Source organism: Dermochelys coriacea, chromosome 2 (assembly GCF_009764565.3).
Source record: "Dermochelys coriacea isolate rDerCor1 chromosome 2, rDerCor1.pri.v4, whole genome shotgun sequence".
Classification (NCBI taxonomy): Eukaryota; Metazoa; Chordata; order Testudines; family Dermochelyidae; genus Dermochelys; species Dermochelys coriacea.
In genome coordinates, this window is record NC_050069.1 from 161758740 (window position 1) to 161777610 (window position 18871).

Here is an 18871-nt window from a genome sequence, read left to right on the forward strand (position 1 = left end):
TTACCAGGGGCCTCCGCTCCTGTTTGTGCTTTGCCAAAATCCGACTGCTTTGACAGGGTAGGCTCTGGGGTAGAAAAGAGCTCCTGGCTGCATGCATGTCTGGCCTCCGAGTCATCCTCTGCCTCTGGGTCTCCCTCCCCCTCTTCGTCCAAGATTTCCTCCTCCTGGCTTGGTCCACTCTCAACTGGCACATGAGCCAACGAAATATCCACAGGGGCTTTTGCAATGGAGGTGGGGTCACCACCAAGTATCGTGTCCAGCTCCTTGTAGAACTGGCAGCTCATGGGCGCAGCACTGAAGCGGTAGTTTGCTTCCTGCGCCTTGTGGTAGGCGTTCCACAGTTCCTTCACTTTTACTCTACAATGCAGTGTGTCCCGGTCATGGCCCCTTTCTATCATGCATTGTGAAATCTGTCTGTAGGTATCATAATTCCTAGGGCAGGAGTGCAGCTGGGACTGCACAACCTCCTCTCCCCAAATGCAGATGCGGTCCAGCAGCTCACCATTGCTCCAAGCGGGGGATCACCTGGTGCGTTGAGCAGGCTTGTCCACCTGGAAAGGTGCACTGAGGCCACTGCACGCATCACTGAGCAAACAGGAAGAGGACTTTTAAATTTGCAAAGGAATGTACTGGGTGGGGATGACAGTTGGTCACTGGAAGGCAGGGCAGTCGAGTTCAAATCGATGACCAAAGAGGTGAGAACAGGCATTCTGGGATACCTCCTGAAGGCCAATTGCAGCGCTGTAACCGCCACGGTGTCTACACTGGCACTGCAGCGCTGTAGCCCCAGCGCAGAAAGCTCAATGCTTCTCATCAGGATGGTTTTTTTAGAGGACTACACCTGTGCCGTTTCCGCACACTAAGCGGCTTGGCAGTGTGTGCACCTTGGGAGCTGCAGCGCAGAAAGCTGCTTTACTGTGCAGAAACTTGCCCGTGTAGACAAGGCATTAGACACTAAAACTACTTACATTCAAAGTCTAGCTCTGCCATGAAGAATAGGAGTGCTGCTTCTCTCTCCACTTCTTTTGAGAAGAACAAAGGGGGACAGGTTAGAGTAAAAGGCAGAGTGACTGAAACCAATATTTATCTCTGTCACCCCTTCACTGTACGCTACTAGGCACAAACTCTCCTCATCCAATCCGGCTTTATCCTACCATCTCTCCTTGTCTCATTCTCACCCTCATTCACTACTCAGTTCAATTCCTTTTCTCCGTTACTCAACCCTGCCAATTCAACCCAACCCTCTCCCAGCTCAGAAATTCTTCAGGCACCCTCAGCTCAAACCAACCCCCACTGGCTCAGAAATCCCATCTCACGCTTATTCTTCCTGCATGCTGAGGCTTCCCCCTTGCTACCTAACCTTTCCAAAGCTCAGAACCACCTCTCCACATACAGATAGCTATGAACCCTCTTGCACCCAGCACTCTCCAGCTTTGTCTACAGTACCAAGTTTTGGCGACAAAACTTATGTCGACACCCAAAAGTCAACAAAACAAAAATCGCCAAAGGGTGTTCATACTTGCTCCCTCTGTCGACAGATCATGTCCACATTGTGAGCACCATCATAGACAGTGTGAGCAATGCACTGTGGGTATGTATCCCACAGTGCAGTGTTGTGGGAAGGCGGAGCTGATTGCTGCACATCATGGGAGGATTCCCTTTGTGTTCTGCCACAGCCTCCTCAGCTGCCGGGAGTGGCATCATGAGTAGCTCCCCATGCTGAGAAACGTCAAAGCAGCGCAGCAGTGTCTCCTCCCACCCTCCCTGCCAGAGCAGTCTGCGGGCTGCTGTGTTCCTAGTGTAGGACAGAACAAGAGCATTCCAGTGATTTGCTCTTTGTCCCCCAAACGGAGCAGCATACTCAGCTGTCAGATACTTCCTGGAGCTTTGAAAGAGGAAGGACATATGCCTGCAGGGCAGTAGAGATCAAAACGCTGGGCAGAGCGATCAGGGCAGGCATTGTGGGATACTGGCAGAAGCCAGTTCTGTCGACAAAACAAACAGCAGTGTCTACACTGGCTTTTTCTCAACAATAAAGGGAGGGGAAAAGAAAAAAGTCTCTCATAGGGGTGGAAGTTTTTTGTCGCCAAAACTGGATGTTTTTCCTGACAAAAGTCGCATTGCAGTGTGTACGCTCTCTCTCTTTTGTCGCCAAAAGACAGTTTTTGGCGACAAAACTTGGTAGTATAGACAAAGCCTCAGGATCAGAATACACAAACCAAACAGGCTCAGACAATCAATTTCCAGGCTCAAAACTCTTTCTCCTCCTATCTGTTGTCCACTACCACCAGGCTCGGAGGTGCTCCTTCCGTACTTCTTGCTAGATGGAAAGCAGTGTAGGAGGAAGTATGTGCATCTGATCTGAAATAAACCCACAGAAGCCTGTAGTCCCTGCTGTGTACATTCTCCATATGTATGCTACATGAACTTTGGGGGCTGAAGGTTACAAGAAGCATGTGCAGACGGTCCTATGTGCAACCTCTCTGTGCATCAGAACAGAAATAGCCCCACATAATTTTGTATTCCCTGCGCTGTAGCTTCTGCTTCTGCTGCCAGCAATCTGCGTGTTACAGGGCCAGAAATCCTTGTAGACATGAGTACTGCAACCTACAATGACTGGAGCACGTCCAGGACTTCTTCAGTGGCATCCTCCCATAGATCAAGCCCATACTATACAGTTGAGACATTATAATTGGAGCTTAGTTCCATTAACTCCCAATACCTGCTACTCCTGGAAGGAGGAAGTCTTCCGTTGGCTCTTTATTGATGCCTCATCAAGAGATGAGGCAGTGCCTTACCTATTGTTTTGGCAGTAGCAGATCACCTCTGTCCAGTAGATGATAACTTGTTTATGAACTGGCATTTAACTTTCACACCACACTCTTCCTGATGGGCCAGTACTGCAACATTCAGTGGTGCCTCTGAGCAGTTGATTGGTTTTGGTATTGATTACTGAATTAAGTCTAATTGATAAACCAGGTGTAATGTGATAAACTGATGTAATGTGACCACAAGGGAATTTCCACCTGTTTAATTTGAATTTTTTAAATGGTTTTAGTTAAATTGGTACAATTTTTGTGTTTAGACAAGGCCTTAGTTACACACTTTCAACATATTTATTGGTGTTACATCTTCAAAAATTTGCCACAAAAGATGAAAGGGCAGCTTTGTGGTTAAGGTACTGGACTGTATTCAGGAGATCTAGTTCTGTTTCTGGCCTTATAACTGTGATGATTTGGGGCACCTGACTGTACAACATATGAACTCTGTTGTTATGACATTCCATTGTTACTATGAAAACTGCCATTTCATGGAATGCTTCCAGGTCTGTGTATCCTACCGCTTCTGGCAAGTCACATCCCTGCAGACCAGGGACAGTGGTGGGGTTTTAGAATACAGTGGCCTCCTGTTCTATTTTTGGGGAAAATACCAGAATGACAATGGGTTGGCTGGAGTGTGGATAAGATACTTCCCCCGACTTGTCTTCCAGAAGGAGGGAAGTGAAAAGAGAGGAAAATTCCCAAACTGGGCAGAGGTCATGACAAAGTAGGAGTTAAAAAAAGACCTATGGCAGAAGACAGAGAGCTATGCAGAAAGTTTTGGGCAGGAGAGGGGATGGACCAGCTAAGCTTAGAGAAGGCTCCATGTTGTAGAACACAATCCATGCACTTCAGCAGAAGGTCCTTGGATGGCCCCAGAGGACCCTCACCCCAACTCAAAGAATGTTCTAGAGTGGTGAAGAAACTGAGGCAGGGAAGGGCATTTTCAGGTTATTATTTGATATAGATTGTGTGTTTCTTATGTGATTAAGTTAAGAGCAACAGTGCTAGAATCCTGTAAAAAGTGCCGGTGCATTCCATGTATTACAACTACCACGTGCCCCAGAGGTAAACTCTGGGCCCAGAATACTCACTTGGCTGAAGTTCTGGCAAAGGGAGTGTTTAAACTCTGGGGAGAGTCTGAGGGGTCACCACTAATTCTAGGGGCTGGACAGTGGGCTGCCTGGTTCCAACTCTGTATGGGATGGTAGACAGAGAATCTGCACCCCAAGAGTGTGCCTAGAGGCCCCAAGGTAAGGATAGTGTATGGACTCTGTTCAGACTCTGGAGGTAAAAACACACTAGATCCAGCAGCTAGATTCTCTCACAGCAGTCTGGTGAGTGGGCAAGGGGGATGCTTGCCTGGGAGCTGTTCTATAGCCCCAATGTCTTTCTACCTTTGTTTCCATATCTTTTAAATGGGGATAACACTTCCCTGTCTCATAGGAGTTTTGTTGGACTAATTCACTAGATTACATGCTCAGAATTTAAAATGATGAATACAATAGTAATGCCTGTAAAATAAATCTTAACTATATGTAGTTATTTCACATCTATAACTTACTGGAGCAGGCATCAGACAACTAATTTTCATTAATTTGTCAATCCCTGATAACATGCTGAAGTAGGATGTACTGTTTGTTAATGGGATGGTGCAAAATATAAAATGCAAAACATTCTTTTTTAAAAATATGTATATGGTTAGACTACAATATTCAACACATTTTTATATGGGCTCTGCAAAAGGAGAAAAGATTGACATTCTTAGCTTTACAGCACTAGCAACTAAAAAGCGTTGGATTCCTACAGTGCAGCTTGTGAGATCTGGTGGTATTTTGTACATCATTCATTACAAATACTTAGTGGCTTTGATTACTTTGCAGAGCCTGCAGTGCAAACTCCTGCAATTTGTTCGCTGCAGGCATAGTACCTTTGTTTAAGTAGAGTGACAAGTACTTTTAAAATAGGTATTTGAACTTTGGATTATAGATGACTACTGAAATGCCTTTAACATTATAAAAGTACATCCACATAATACCTACTTTTCAATGCAAGCTTCATGTTATAAGCTTTGAAAACTCCATCTCTAGACCTTTAGAAAAAATGGTATAGAAAATTAATTCACTAGAAAAGACTACCATGAAAATTGTATAAAAAGCTGTGTCCTATTTTGAATGTATTTTAAAATTTGACAACTTTGGCACATCAAAGTTGACTAACAAGAAAGAATTCAAAAAACTTGTTCTATGTAGATATTATGTAGTGGTTAGCTGAATTACTTGTCTACTAGTAACCTACTAAAATTGTGACTTTACTTTTCCAACTAAGAATGTTTAGCCATATTTCCTCTTTATCAGTAGATACTGAAAATGTTCTGTAACGGTTGCATTTTGATTGTAGAAATTGTATGGACAGTATGCCCAGCACGTTTCACCAAAATACCATGTCAGCAAAATTAAACTAAATTTAAAATACATATAAAAAATAAAACCTGTTAAAAAGAAATTGAGTTTCTCCCTTGCTTTAAAAAAAAAGTGTAAGGGTAAAATGTCATCTTAAATTAGATGCATGTCTAATACATACTGAGTAATGATGCAGCTACCACCCTGCCACTGCCCTAGAACCCTATATTAAATCAATTATTTACTGGTCAATTTAATAATGGAAAGTCTATATAATCATTTTAATTTTCTCATAAGCTAAGTTTTTGTGTACTCCCCAATCTAGAATTTTATCTGTATTCTAATAACTATGAATTTGCCTCCTCTCCTTCCTGACTGCCCTCCCGGGACTCCTGCCCCCATTCAACCCTCCTGTTCCCCGCCCTCTGACCGTCCCGACCCCATCCACATCCCTGGCCCCTGACCACCCCCTTGAACTTCCCTGCCTTCTATCCAACCTCCCCCCCACTCCCTTACCATGCTGCCTGGAGCACTGGTGACTGGCGGTGCTACAGCCGCACCGCCCCGCTGGAGCCAGCCACACCACCGGGTCAGGCCGAGCTCTGCAGCTGCACTGCCCCAGGAGCTCGTAGCTCCCCCGACCAGAGCATTGCACTAGTGGCGCAGTGAGCTGAGGCTGCGTGGGAGGGGGAACAGCAGGGGAGGGGCCAGGGGCTAGCCTCCTGGGCCAGGAGCTCAGGGGCCGGGCCGGAGAGTCCCACGGGCCAGATGTGGCCCGCGAGCTGTAGCTTGCCCACCTCTGCTCTAATACTAGTTAATTGTTAAATTTTTTCTGAACCGGTGTTTTTATGAATGTCTTGTAATCTTTGTCTCCTGTTCTAGTCTTGTTTTTTCTTGAGCTCTTTTTTTTTTTTCAGTTGAAGGCTTTGCTTATCAACTAACCCCCTAAATACTGCTTTACCTGCCTCCCAGAGAAGACTTTTTATATTGTTCGTATCATTTATTTGAACAATGTCTTTAATTGCTTGCGACCGGATCTTTGTCTTGGAGAAGCAAGCAGTTCATTTTCCAATAAAATAATCTTTGGGACCCAACCCAGTCATCAAATATTTCCAGCGGTGCATAATGTTGCCAATTTCTGCAGATCTTGTCTGCTTCATTAAGGATTCAGAGATTATCAGTAAATCTATTCTAATATATAACTGATGAGGGTGTGAATAAAATATGTAATCTCTTTCCCCTGTGTGCCATTTTCTCCAGCAATCTGAAAGATTCAATTGTTGGCACAGGAAGTCAATGCTGTGCCTGCTTCCTTATGCCCCAGTCTTTATCAGATCTGTCCCCGTAAGGAGTTGGTGTGCAATTGAAGTCTCCTGCAAGTATAATTTCCCTTTCCCCAAAGTGTTGCAGTGTTTAAAAGAAGTCCTTTAAAAAAAGTGGGTTTTTTTTTGCTTTGGATTACAAGTATACACTGATCTCACTTTTATTAATAAACTAGAAATTGTGCCTTTCAGCAATATAAATAGTCCGCATCCTTAACTTGACCTTTAATCTGAAAAGGTACACGCTTAGCAAATATTATGCCCACTCCTTTTCTTTTCTGAAGCAAAATGTGTGTTGAAATCAGTTACCTTTCATGTCCATAATTTGCTCCTGCTGAAAATGAGGTTCTTGAAGTAGAATAATCTGGGAATGTGGTTTTTTTTTTAAATTCTACCAGGGATTCCCCCCCCCCCCGATGACATTATTTAGCCCTTTGACATTCAAAAGTATTGCTTTTAAAGGAAGAGACATTCAGAGAAACTAATTATCTTATTGAAAAACCTGAAATTATTGTGATTCTTCAGATGTTTGATTACATGAACCCTTGTGTTGCCCATGTATCTCGTTTCCAATTATGTTGCATGCACTATATGTACCTGAATATGGCTGGTTTCTGTTTGTAAACTTCCATAGTTGCTACTTGTGTTATTTCACCCATGACTCCCCAGTTTCCTCCACTCTTCTGCATTCCCCTTACTCTAACTCCACAAATGAAGTACTAACAGAACATGTAAAACAGCACCCAAACAACTCTGCTTTGCTGAACTCTAAAACCTTGTTCTCTCCTCCTAAGCATTTAGACTGCTTTTCTTGCAATCCAAAAGAAGTTACGTTCTCTACTATGGGACCTTAACACCCCCCCCGGGCTGGATTTCATCGGGTCATTTGAGTTATAGGGAGGGCTTACACAGACACCCTAAATGCTCCTTCCCCTTCCTCTCTTTCTCTAGTCCCCTGCAACCTTGAAATATTCCCCCACTCCACTCTTATAGTCCTTGATTTCCTCTGGGTTTTAAAATACAGAACACAGCTATTACTGATCATCCCAATTGCAGTAAAGGTCATACTACTGTCTTTATAACATTAACATAGTTACTGTCTAGTAGTTGTTCATTCCTGGTGACTCCCAAGAAGTCCCTTCTGATTAGTATTTGGATTACTACTCAGGTATCTGAGTTCTCTTGGTCAGCTTTGCTTCTGCCATGGCCAGTATGGTTTCTGGAGTCTTTTTTTTTCCTGTCTTCTTTTTTCTGGGTTTCACCATTTGCCAGCAGGTTTTCAGCAGCTTATCTCTAGTTACTACCTCTGGGGAGTCTTCTTGTACATCTGGGATTTGGATTTCTAGCCAAAGTGACAGGTGTGTATTTTCTCCTTGTTTACAATCTCTTATTGTACAATACTGATTTTGAAAGCTGAATGAGAGTTTAAATGGGAATCCCCATCTGTAGTGGATATCTGCCCTCCTGAGTGCTGCTGTAATTTCCCCCAGCTCTTTTCTCTTTTTTTTAAAGTTAGGGCAGAGATGTCATGGAAAATTGGCAGTTTTGTGGCCTTTGAGTATGAGCTCTGAATGCTCTCTGGCTTATTTCATAACTACTTTTTTTTCTGTTGATAATCATACAATTTTACAATTAAGTCTCTGGGTTTATTATTATGAGGGCCAGGTTGGGGGAGCAGAGCTCTGTGTACTCACTCCACTTTTACCTCTTCCAGAGAGGTCAGCTGTAGCAACTCCACAATTACAGGTTTTACAAACCAGATTGGGTTTCTTCCTTCAACATTTTCAGGCAGCCCCTTAATTCTGATGTTATTTCTTCTTGATCTGTTTTCTAGATCATTCAGTTTAAGATGCATTTCTCTCTCCCTCTGCTACAGCAGTGCCATGTAGCTCTGTTTATTGATCACTTGCTTCTCTTAGGCCAGTCTCTAGCATTGTGACACTGTCTTCTAAGGCAGCAACTTCCTTATATACTGCGAGAAGCTTGGTCATGAAATCATCTCTCCTGGCCTTGCACTCAGAGGTCATCTCCAGAATGTCTGCTTTGGTAGCCATTTCATTTTCTTCAGCTTTGGCATTTCTGCCTGATTTGCCTGCCATGTGCTCACTTGGACTCCGAGAGGTTTCTCCACGTTGTGAGCCAGAAGCATTCTTCTGAGTGAGGTATCTTTTTAATTTTCCAGATTTGCTTGGAGAACGCATCCTCTGCAAGTCTGTGCTCTGTTGTTTTGGGGTGTTTAGTAAGTTTGGGGGGTTGATGGAGGCAGATTGCTTTGCTATCCTCCCAGAGCTCAGGCTTCAGGAGCCATTTATTCTGGCCCCCCCGCTGATCCTCTGAGTTAGGCTTTTTAACCATTTATATTACCTGGTCTTCAGTTATCTAAGCACTTTTTTTAAGGAGTACTGTTAGATTAATTGGTATTTATAAAATCATCTGACTGGAAGTTTCAGTGAAGTACTTCTAATGGGTATGATGTATGTGTAGTTTAATAAGAGTGGGATAGCATTAATTTATGGCACAATTAAATGCAAATGTGGCATTGCATGTGAACCAGATCAATATGAATAACTAATATGAATATATGTAAATACTGTTTCTCTTTCAAAATATTGTTGTGTTGTATAGTGAGATGACTAGTGGAAAGAGTAAAATTTATTTGGGATTGTTGTGGTGTGACGAAATACTCATTACTTTATACTGGATGAGGGTAATGTCCCAGATCTTCATCTGTGGCTGACGATAACTCCGCAAAGCTGAGCAGGGAGAAGAAAAAGGGTAACTTTGTCAGAGTTGTGCTGCCTTGACTTGGACGGCTGCTCTAGGCAAGGTCAATTCCTTTGTGAAGTTAGCGCAGCCTGAGGGAGAGAAGCTGAAACTGCTTACTTGCACTGGCTTTATATGCACAGCAGCACCTTACAAATGTGGACTTTTGCAAATGATTTCACTGTGTGAGCGGGATTGTACCCATACTTAGCAAAAGGGAACCCATTATTAAAGATCAGAGAAGGTCTTCTTTGGTACAGTTTGAACATTCTTTCCCTCCCCACATTCCTTCTTTCCTTCAGCACACTTCTGGCACAATGATAGATTATTTCCTCTAGCAAAAATTAAGTTAAATGCAAGTATAAACACAGAAGATATAATTGGCTTCATCACCTTTCACCCTATTATTACAAGTGCTTTCTGTATAATTTTGCCAAAGAACAAGTGAATATCGTTTGAACTCTACTTTGGAAAGCTTGGAAGGGATCTATACACTAGCAAAGGAACTGAGAATGCACGTAAAATGCCTAATAATTTCAGCACTGTCAGATTAGATTGAGTTTTGGTCATTCATGTAGATTAGATTTAGCTCAGGTGCTCAAAGTGAAAGGAAGTGCATTAATCAGCAGTGACACACTGAGGGCTGTTATGGAGTGGGCAGGATCCTGTGAAGCATTTTGCACTCATCTCCCATTTTTACTGGAGTTAAGGCCATTCAGCCCCTTGAAGGAGGCACTCAGCAATTTTAAGCACTGGACCCTAGAGAAAGCATGAGAGGTTAGGCAAAATAGAGGTTTCTATGAGTATTTTAAAAGTTGAGGACAAATGATTTTAAACTGACATTTTGAGAGAGACTTTTTTTTTGTTAAATCTTTGAAATGTATGCCTTCAGTGTACATCTTTGTGTGATCAAAATGTGTCTGTCAAGATTTTGATTAGCCAGTTGACATTTCAACTGAATTAATAAGGATGTAGTGATTTTCTAAAGCTACATATTCTTGTTTTTTGGACATGGGTGAATTTCTGTGCAGTGCTAAAGGTCATGCAGTAATAAAATTCTTTAAAATCACATATTGGGAATGCCATGATTTTAGTATTTTTAGAAGAGGCATAACAAAAGTAATAGTACATTAGTATTAGAAGTGAACAATGAAGGTCAAGGTACTGAAAAACAAGATACAAGGAAGTTCTTCTTTGCTGTATATATAGTGCAAAGAAGAACTTATTATATTTATATTGTATATTGTATATATATTATTGTGATTTAACAATAATATAATTAGTTTTGGCAATGCTTTGCTAAAGCTCAAAGTATACGTTTATTGCTTAATTATCTGAGTTACTGAATGCACCCATTGCATAATCTAGGGCAGTGGTTCTCCAACTTTTGTATTAGTGACCCCTTTCACAGAGCAAGCCCCTGAGTGTGGCCCCTCTTATCATTAAAAACACTTTAACACTATTTATAAATGCTGGAGGTAAAGTGGGGTTTGGCGGTGGAGGCTGACAGCTCGCAACCCTGCATGTAATAACCTCATGACCTCTGATCTAGGGTGAGTCCATTGCTGTCGAAATTTTGATGCCATCATATTTTTCACTATGATGAAATCTTAAGTGGTTTCTTTTACCATGTACTTTACCAAAGAAACACTGGTAGTAAGTGCGATGCAAAGTTAATTGAAAAGTACCCATGTTTTCTCTTTATTTCTCTGAAGATAGTCTAGTGGGAATTATTTAAAAAGATGCTTTTCCTTTCCTGGTTAGGTTTACCTCATCTTTGTTGAATTATTCATTCTGATACTTTTTTTTTGTTTGTTGTTTTTTTTTAATGTTGGCATAGCTCAGGTCAAGAAATCTGTCCTTTCTAAATAGTTTCAGAAGACTGGACTTTGGTGATATGAAGGAGATACAGGAAGTAAATTTCATTGCTGAAGTAGTGATGATTTTTTCAGAGCTGGCACTAGACATAAGCAGACTAAGCAATTGCTTAGGGCCCTAAGCAACTCAAGCCCCTTCCCCCAATTATTACTATGTGTTGCGGGGGGGGGAGGGGGACATTGTCCAAAAATAGTCCTGGTGAGGGCCCCCAATGGGCTAGGACCTGCTCTGTAGACACACTTCCTTATAATATCGCAATTTTCAAAAGTCCTGCTTGAAAAAGATTTACTGAGTTCATCTCTGCTCATTCATACATCCCAGTTTAGTAAGAAAAATGAAATCAGGTAGGATTTCAACTATTAAAACAACAAATAGAATATAATTGTTTCTTCAGTAGTAGGGGTTTTCCTTGGCAGTCATAGTGCCTATTAAGTCTAATTTCTAGTTTTAATTCCTTACATTGGGGTTGCCATACCATTAGCCCATCTGCTTTAGCCTCTACCTGCAGCAGTGGCCAATACCAAGTTTCCCTACACCAGTGGTTTTCAAACGTTTTTCCTCGTGATCCTGTTGAAGAAAATTGTCGATGCCCATGACCTAACATAAATTATATCTTTTGACTTGAGTTTTCACAAAATCATAATATTGCAATACATTCCAGCTTAACCCACTTTACAAACTAACATTAGACACTAATCTTAGTAAACCTATGGTAAGGAATGTGGGAGATGGCCCAGGATAGGGCAGAGAGTGGGGCTGGGGATGAGGGGTTCAGGATGTGGGAGGGGGTTCTGTCTGGGGGTGTGGGCTCTGGGGTGGGGCCAGGGATGAGGAGTTTGGGGTGCAGGCAGCCAGGCTGCCCCAGGGTTGGGGCCAGAGGACTCCCCCCGCCTTCTTCTCACCGGCAGCAGCTAGCTCCAGTGGATAGGCCTCCAGGGAAGGGGCCTCTCCCTCCCTCTGCACAGAGCTCCAGGGGAAGGGTCCCTCTCTCCCCACTGCCAGCAGTGAGCGTCAGGGCTGGGGGAGAGGCCCGCAGCAGCCCTGCAAGCCCCAACTTGCTCCCCTCCCCAGTTCCCGCCTACCTCTGTCCTCTCCAGGTCTCTGTCGTGTGGTCCTTTAGAGCTGCTGCGCAGCAATGATCATTAAAATTTGAATCAGCAAGGTGACCCAGTGCCTGACATTCCATACTTTGAAAAACACTGCCCTACGCCATGCAATAATCAGTTAGTGTATCAAAACGTTAGATCTGATTGTCCTTTTTTCTTGCTACCCACAGTATCCTGTGCAGTAGTCCTTTGCCTCAATTTCCCACCTTGTGGTGTGAAAGTCCGATGGATGAATGTCCCTTTAACACGCCACTCCCCTTTTCCTCTGCTGCACTTCACTCATGGTTTATTGTCTGAGGTCAGTAAAGTCCAAGGGTGCATTTAGGGGAGTTAACTCCTATACCAGGTGCGGGGTGCACCTGGGCTAAAAGTTATAAAGTGGGTGGCATCATCACCGCCTCCTCTGGCTGTTTTGTGTGGAGCATAGGCGCTGACTTACCAAGTTGCCAGGGGGTGCTCGACCCTTGCTCTGCCTCTTCCTGCTCCTGGTCCTCCCCTTCCCCCCCAGTGCTTCCTGAACGCCGCGGAACAGTTGATCCATGGCAGGGAGAGGTGCTGGGAGGGAGGGGAAGGGGCTAATTGACAGGGCTGCTGGCAGGCAGGGGGGCATTGGGGAGGAGGTGTTGATTGGTGGGGCTGCCAGTAGGTGCTCCAGCCCCAGAGCACCCACGGAGTCGGCAACTATGGTGTGGAGTGAGTTAGGCACCTAACTCATTAACATAAGAAACCGCTTAAATGCGTAAGCTGCCTGAGTCCATGTGAGGGTTTCCCAGTTGTGGATTGCAAGCAGAGATCTGTGCCTCCCTGCAACCTGGCCTTCGGCACCAATTCCGTGAGAGGGGAGGGGCTTAGAACTCACCCCTCTTGTTGGCGTCCTCCATTGGGTAGTTTAGGCGGCTCCCAGCTTAGCATGCTTAGGCATCTATCTCTTCCCATTCATTGTATAGGCATCTAACTCAGGCTTTGTGACTCCCATTGTTATTCCAGTGATTTTCTACGTGCCTAAAAGTTAAGCACTGCAATGCTGACCATTACAATGCCTCAGTCTCTTTGTGCGTCTCAGCTTAGGTTCCTTTATATTGAAGGCCAATCCATATACCAGAAAACCAGAGAAAGAAGCGATATATGTACCCTGTGAGATTGTATGCAGAGCACACTCCTGCCCACAGTTCTTTCTAAAATATGGGCTATGTCACAAGGATTTCTGGACATATGGTCAATTTTAGCATTGTATATAAAGAACAGTAGGGAGGACTTCATTGTAAAGGTTGCCAAACACAATGGTTTTGTTGGTTTTTTTCCCAGAGGTGTTGAATTACTGCAGTATCTTAGATATACAGTACTTTCAATGATAAATATGTCCCCAAACCCATCTCACTAGACAAATTTAGGATGAATTTGTTCAGTGGAAAAAAATGATGATGAAAAATGGCAAAAGTTAGACTTAGTTATAATACCACAGGGGATGCAATTTTGAATATGCTACACTTTAATATTCTAAATTGAGTAGTTTGAATCCCACTTAAATTATTTCAGAGCAGAGATTAGAATTGTGAATCAATGTCAGAGATGCCAAGCAAATAAAGGAGGTAATTGATGCATGATGTGGAGTAGTCCAATAATAGAAAATTAATAGAAAAATGTAACACACTAGAGAATGACAAAATGTAAAATCCAATCTATTCCTGCATTATATCTATTGAGCAACCATTAACATTGAAAGGTTTTAAAGTACTGTTTAAAAATCTCTATTTTTATCACACAGAATGAAGAAACATTTTTCTATAACAGACAATCCATAACAGAGAGCTGCATAAAGGTCACTATATTGTATAGGCTGGAAGAAAGCATGGTCTATACATAATTTTTTGTATTGGTGTAACTTTCAGTTAGGGGTGTGATTTTTTTTTTTAAACAAATATAGTTATACCTCCCTAGCGTGGACGCAATTATAGTGGTATAAATGATACCACATAAAGTGATAGTTTATAAATTGTACTAGCATAAGCACATTTATATTGGGCATTGTATTACTTCATCTATACCAATATGGCCCAGATCTTCAAAGGTATTTAGGCACCTACTTGCTACGGATTTCAATGGGAGTAAGGCACCTGCATACCTTTGAGGATCTGGGCGTACAACTTTTGTATTTAGATGAGGCTAGTTACTCTAGATATACACTGATATCGCTGAGCTGAATTTGGAACTGCTTTGTTTTGTTATTGTTTTTAGAAGAAGGGAAAGGCTAAAATTGGTGTTTTTTTAAAATACTTAAATGTGTTACTAATAATACCTTTGATTATTACACCTGAATTCTATTTTGTTTTCATGCTATTCAATGGCCCTGATCTAACAAAGCACCCAAGCATGTACTTACCTTTAAACACGTGACTAATCATATAGAGGTAGGCAATTCATACGCTTAAAGAGCTGCCTGGATGAAGACCTCATTCTGGACAATGAAATGACACATCTATTTTGCTTTCTTTCTAGTCAGATTTAGTTTCTAGTTTTCCTGAATCAACACAAAGTTGTAGTATTTAGGGGGAAATACTTCAGGAGAGAGTTTCTGTACAAACAAAACAAAGTGATTTTATCAAAACAAATAGATAAAAAGACACTTTTATTCATATTAGGTTTTCTAAAACAATTTCCCCACCAATTACAAACGACAAGTTGAGGCTAACATGCATACCTATTTAGCAACATTCATTTGGAAGGATATACACTCCTACTGGGAAACTATACATTTTCTACAGGTGTTTATCTCAAGTTTTGCTCTGCTTGTGTATTTTACCTTTGATATCTTTGTTTTATTTTTATTTAATAGAAGAAAGGAAAAACAGCAGAAAAAATATAAATGGAGATTAAATCAGCCCATCATCATGCAAGAAAATTAGGTGAAGATAAATTGCTATTAGTTTTCTCTTTAAAACTTTACATAAATAAGCACATTTTGTATGGGACTGGTTTGCTTGTTCTTATAAAAATTGGTCTCTACCTCAGCACTCTGTTAAGAGGTACAATCTTTTTCCTGTCCATCTGACTAATACAGCAATAAAACTAGTTTTCAAACAGAAAAAGAATCAGTTTTGTATGTTTTCTTCATTTACCTCTGGATCTGTATTCATCTAAATGTAATCAGATTTCTAGAAAAACATCTCTAGGTCTCTGACAGGATGTATTAGGCCCTTGATGGCTCCCTCCTGGACGCCCCATGATCCTACTACTACAAAGTCAATGACACTTATAAAAGTGCAACTCAAAACATCAAGACCCAGAGTTTGGAGTGAAGCAAGGAGTTGGGGAAGTAGGATCCTAAGAACTCATTTCACAATAAATGTTTTGGACAAGCAAGGGAGTGAAGCTGCTTGCCTGATGGAAAAGAACTGTGGTTGACGGACCACATTGCTGGAAGAAATATTGAAAGTGAGGTATTTTCCTATTCTGTTTGGATAAGCGACCAAGAGTATACCACAATGTAGACGTATTAGAAGTGTGATACTTCATGCCCAAGAAAGGTGATTTATAAAGAATGAAGTAGCTATGTACCATATAAAAGGGCAATGGTTTTGAGGTTATTTGATTCATTAGAGGAGTGTTCAAAGTAAGGGCCTAATCCAACATAAAATATTTACTACTTTCTTAGCTGAGCAAGCTCCAGCAGACCGTAGATACTGGCTTTGCAGCAGGCTGAAAAAGCCAGGAAAAAGCTCAGCCTGCTGAAAAACATCAGAAGAAAAAAAAATTGGAGTTATACTAACAAAATGGACAGTGCTCGCAATGCACTATTCTTAGAACAGTTATTTTTTCCATTAAGAACCATGTAGCCTGTGGGAGTCATTTCTAGGGCTGAACTAATACCTATCCATGGTCCCCAAATCATCTTGGCACTATCTCCAATCAGCCAAGGAAAGGTCAGTCAGCCAAGTCCAAGACCTTACTGCCTTTTGCAGGACACCTGGCATGACTGAAAGATATAAGAGGGGTTCATCTTGAGACCTTACACTCCTCCAATATCCCCACATTGTATGTATGTGATGCAGTTCAAATAGTTGAATATGTAATGTATAAAGTATGGTAACTTTAAAAGTTAACCTGTTTGCAAAGACAAAATGAGATTCCAAACAAGGCCCCTATGCACCTCTAAAGTCCCACATCAAAGGCTGAAATGAAAATTAAGGGGTGGCTTGGTGCAGGCCCTCATGGACGGAGGTGAATTTCACGCAGAGGATTTGAAATGGTATACAGGAGAACCGTAGGTAGCTTGTAATGTAAGAAAACTAAACTTCAAAACAAAACAAAAAAAGAGCAAAGAGGTCAGCATAAACTTTTTATTTTCTGCCTTATCTTTACATGTTTAATTCTTGTTACATATTTAATTTTGTTTGTACTAAACACATAACAGAAGAATTAAACATGTAAAGATATTTTAGAAAGCGGAGATCAATTAGAAATTTGCCATGGGTTGTTTAATGAAGTAATTTTCAGGAAGAAGAATTTAATGCATCTTGGGTTCTGTGCATGATAAGATGCATTATAAATGGGTCTATATTACATTGCATTTGAAGGCATAAAGATTCAGGTTGGAAGTAGTGTTTCGGTTAAAGTGGTCTTGCAGAAATCACATTTCATTGAGCATTCCTTTATACAGAGAGGGTGTTTTCAAAAAATGAAGCAAGTCCCACAATTAATACTGTGCTAAACAGTGATATGCCAGTGAAAGAAGCAGGAAGCATGTGATTAAATTTGAGTGTGATCTAGGAACAAGGTCAGGAAGATGTCTACGTTTCTTCTGCCATCACTGACTTGCCTTGTGTCTTTGCACAAGTCGCATAGTCTCCCTGTATTTCAGTTTGTCTCTCAGAAAAATGGGTATTCTGAGGTTAATTTAGCACTCAGTTCAGCACTCATTGAACTCAGTGTAGTTTTTGCCATTGATCCAACAGGGAGAGGATTGGGCCCTTAGTGTTTTAAAGCACTGCAAGATCCTTAAATATAAAAAAGACATTGTGGAAGTGTGACATTTGTTTTTATTAATAATATTTACACTGACAATATACCCAGCATTTAATAATATTCAAATATTGATGACAGTAAAACAATTAGACCAGCAAGACATAATTTAGGGGGTAAGGAGCACTTTTAAAACACCCTTACATTTTCAAAGCATTTCTCAAGGTAACAGCTAATTCTTTTTGATAATAAAAAATGAATTGCTAAGACCCTCTACAACTCTATGGAAATTAGTGTAGTGTTTACTATTGGAATACAAGCATCTTCCAATCCCACAAAGCTGCTGTACATCATGCCTTTCACTTCAAGACATGACACCAAATATTGCACTCCCATTCACCATACCATACCTCTTAGAAATATCTACTACTTGCTATGTTCTCTGCTCTTGAACCTATGCTGTTCACTTGCAGTGGAATGCTGATAGACTTTTAACACTTTGCATTATGGGAGAACTTCTCAGAAATTGCACTCTTGGAATATAACCCCTTTCTACAAAAGACTTAAGGAAAAGTATAAAAATAATTAGTGTATTTAATTTGAAATGAATCTTACTTTAACAGATTAATAGATTCTAAGGCCAGAAGGCAGCACTGTGATTATCTAGTCTGACCTGTATAACACAGGCCATAGAGCTTCCTTGAAAAAATTCCTAAAGCATCTCTTTTAGAAAAACATCCAATCTTGATTTAAAAATTGTCAGTGATGGAGAACCTACCACAAGAAGCCAGAATTGAAGTGGGACCTTCAGTTCTTCACTCTAATGCTCACCCAACCTAGCTAGTTAAGCTAAAAGATTAAAGATTTGCCTTAGAACGGGCCTCTTTCTCCATTACTGTGAACAGCACCATCATCCTTCCTGCAACACAGGCCAAGTCTGAGCATTATCATTGACTCAGCCTTCTCTGTATACCCGCACATCCAGGCCACCTTTAAATCTTGCTGCTTCCTCCTGCAAAACATCCCTATGATCCAGACTTCTCTCTCTGCCCACAGAGATAAAACTCATCCAAACCCTCCAACATCTCAAGTATTGCAACACCTTCCTCTCTAGTCTTGACAAATGCAACCTTGCCCCCTTAAATCTACTCAAAATCCAGGTGCAAATATCTTCTTGGCTCATCCCTCTAACCACATTACCCATCTCTCTGCATCCCTCCATTAGTTCCCCTGTCTCGCCACATCAAACACAAGCTTCTTGTCTTTTAAAGCCAATCATATCAACCCCCAACAGTTGCCAGTGATATCAACATTCATTATCCATCCATGCAGTTTTTCCTCTGGCACCTTTGTGCTTTCTGACATGCCACTGCTTTTGAACAGAAGAAGCTGCACTGCGATGGTTTGCTCTCGTGGGGAGCATTGCCTAGTGGTCAGGGCTTAGGCCCTTCGACATGCAGGAGGAATTTGTTCACTGTGCAAATCCTAGAATATTTGCTTCAACTTGATTTCAGACCTGTATAGGTGATTGCAGTATATTTGCTTGTTATCTTTGATGAAATAATCTCTCTGTACCTATTCCACATGCCACTCACTCATGCTTACTTTTGTTCATATCTTAA